The 2,901-nt window shown below is 35.0% G+C and overlaps 1 pseudogene; it reads right to left on the bottom strand.

Moving 5' to 3' along the window:
• Window positions 1-549: 549 nt before the first annotated feature.
• On the bottom strand, window positions 550-887 carry LOC111140642 (annotated as a pseudogene).
• Window positions 888-2,901: the final 2,014 nt, after the last annotated feature.

Raw genomic sequence — 2,901 nt, 5'->3', positions numbered from 1 at the left:
ATTAGGACTTTATAACTTAACAAAATATAACCAAAGATGAAATTTAAAACAATGAACTTCAGAGGCCCAAAGATCCACTGTGCCAAAATAATGAATGAAATTAATATTGTTACAGATGGCTTGAAACATAAATTATAGAAATATAATTTATTTTGAGTTTCTCAAAGGGATACTTTCCCTAATTAACATTTTTTATTCAATTTATATATATTTTTGAATAGGTAATGCGCCTTTGCTATTCATAAATCAAAAACATACACAAAATAATATAGGAAAAAGTTTCCTTCTAATCCCTGTGTTCATACATCCAGTTCCCACATGACACCTTCAATAATACACATTCTCCCAGAGTTTCATATATATATGAATACAGAAATACATATTTTTATTGGACTGTATTTTTGCTTTATGCTATTTACTTCACATACCATACAGCAACAACTTCCTCCTCTTCCTCCTCCTCCTCCTCCTCCTCCTCCTCCTCTTCTTCTTCTTCTTTTCTGTTAAACAAGCTCTGGCTAGTTTTATTAAAGAAAAATTTTTCATGATTTACTCTTCACCAGTCTGTTCTGACATGGCTTCTAATGATATCATTATCACCTGGATCAATGATAGTCAGTGTGCATACTCTGTAGTATTTCCCACATGCTGTGCCCAATTCAATATTATTGCCACTGTAGTGACACTAGTTTGGGCCAATAGTATTCCATTTCAGATCTCCATGAGGCTGAGCAGTTGTTGGTGAGGATGACAAGTTTCCCTTTACTATGTCTGGTCATTTGTAGAGTCTGCTTGTACTCCACCGTCTATTTTCCACTTTTCATGCTGAATTGAAGCCTAGTGTTGATTGACTTCAGCGACTTTTTCATCTTCTTTGCAGCCACCATCTTCCTGCTTTAGGTATGGGATGGCCCCAACCAAGAGTGGCCACCAAAATAGCCACGACAGAGAAAAGAAAGAGCTCCCACAATGCCTTGATTCTCTGCCAGTATAGCTTGGTTGCCTGTATAGAAAATTTCCTTATTAATTTTGTTTTTGTTTTTTTAATTATTAGAGTTCGAGAGCTTTCCGTCATATGGGTATACCTTAATTCACTTAACAATCAAACAGTATGAAAGCTTAAGCTGTTTCTGCTACTATAATAATACTATAGTATAATTTTTTTTGACACTTGTGTGTGTGTGTGTTTATGTGTGTGCACATGTGTTTTAAATAAACTCTACCCCCAAAGTGGGGCTTGAATTCATGACTCCGTCAAGAGTTGCATACTCTACCAAATGAGCCAGCCAGGCACGCAACAGTATAAAGTTTTATATAAATTTTATTTCATGAATATGTAACTATACAACTAGTAATAAACTTCTGGAAGAAGAAATGCCTGGGTTAACAAGGTACATAGAGTTTTAATATTTATAGATCTTCTAAAACTGTCCAACATGTGAGATGTACTGTTTATACCCTCACAAGCAGCACATATTATTTTGTTACTAACAATTATACCAGTAGTGAGGGTTTAAGAATCTTACAAATACTAATCAATTCAAGAGATTAAATTCTATCAGTGTTGCTTTAATTTGAATTTCTAGTAGGATTCTGATGGACATTAGGGTTAGGATTAGGACTTCATTCCCTAACTGTAGGAACCACTATATCATCTTATTTTATTAAAAGTCCACCCCTCGGGGCACCTGGGTGGCTCAGTGGGTTAAAGCCTCAGCCTTCGGCTCAGGTTATGGTCCCAGGGACCTAGGATCGAGCCCTGCCTCGGGCTGTCTGCTCGGCAGGGAGCCTGCTTTACCCCCCTGTCTCTGCCTGCCTCTCTGCATACTTGTGATCTCTCTCTGTCCAAAAAATGAATAAAAAATCTTTAAAAAAAAAAAATAAAAGTCCACCTTTTTGTTAATTTTTATCTTATTCTTGATTTCTAGAACATCTTAGCAATATTAGCACACTTCTATGCTATAAATTGCAAATAGTTTTCCCTGTCTTTGTATTTGAATTTTGTATCTTTGCAATACAGATTTTATTCTAATGTAACTGATTTTTATAATGTAATGTTTTTCCTTCTATGGTTTCCAGATTAAGAATTATCGCTATGAAGCTCTGTTCCATTGTAAGATTATATATTTCCTCAGGAAATATATAATCTTGTATTATTTCTTCTTGTATTATTAAGAGTTCATACACATATAAATGTTTTATCTATTCCTCTTGGAATATGGTTTTTGTTGTTTTGTTTTGTTTGTCTTGTTTTTTGTTAGTTAGCTAATCATTTCTCATAACACTACTTAAGTAGTCATTTGTCTCAGTAAACAAAATTACATATTTCTACTACATATTTGCCAAGATTATTCATCTTGATTTTCCACTTTCTTCTTCTCTTCTACAGGGCACAAGTGCTTGAAAAAAAATAAGCAATTACCAACATATACATGCATATGTACATATATATTTATATATACATTGAATGTTTAGAAGAATAGAAGCCAGAGTTAAAGTAACAGATAAAGTCAGTGGTACTCAATGAAGATAAGTACACAGTGTCCTTGGCTTGGTTATTCTTCAGGAAATCAGATTTCCATATAAACTCTGCCTGATATCTGGTATAAAGATACCAATTATTAAAAAAAAAATCTCAAACTAAAGAGACACTAATTGTAGTAAATAATTCTAGTTATATGAAAAAAAAAAATCATTCTCAGGGCACCTAGGTGGTGGAATCGGTTAAGCATCTAATTCTTGGTTTCAGCTCAGGTTGTGATCTCGGGGTCATGCGATGGGAGTCCTGTGTCAGGCTCCACACTCAGTGCAGAGTCTGTTTGAGATTCTCTCTCCCTCTCCCTCTGCCCCTGCCCCTCATGATCTCTCTCTCTCTCTTACTCTCTCTCTTCCTCTCTCTCA

This window comes from Enhydra lutris, unplaced genomic scaffold, assembly GCF_002288905.1.
Source record: "Enhydra lutris kenyoni isolate GAN:26980312 unplaced genomic scaffold, ASM228890v2 scaffoldscaffold4, whole genome shotgun sequence".
NCBI lineage: Eukaryota > Metazoa > Chordata > Mammalia > Carnivora > Mustelidae > Enhydra > Enhydra lutris.
The sequence above is the reverse complement of the archived record's forward strand: the minus strand, read 5'-3'. Positions and strand labels throughout refer to the sequence as shown.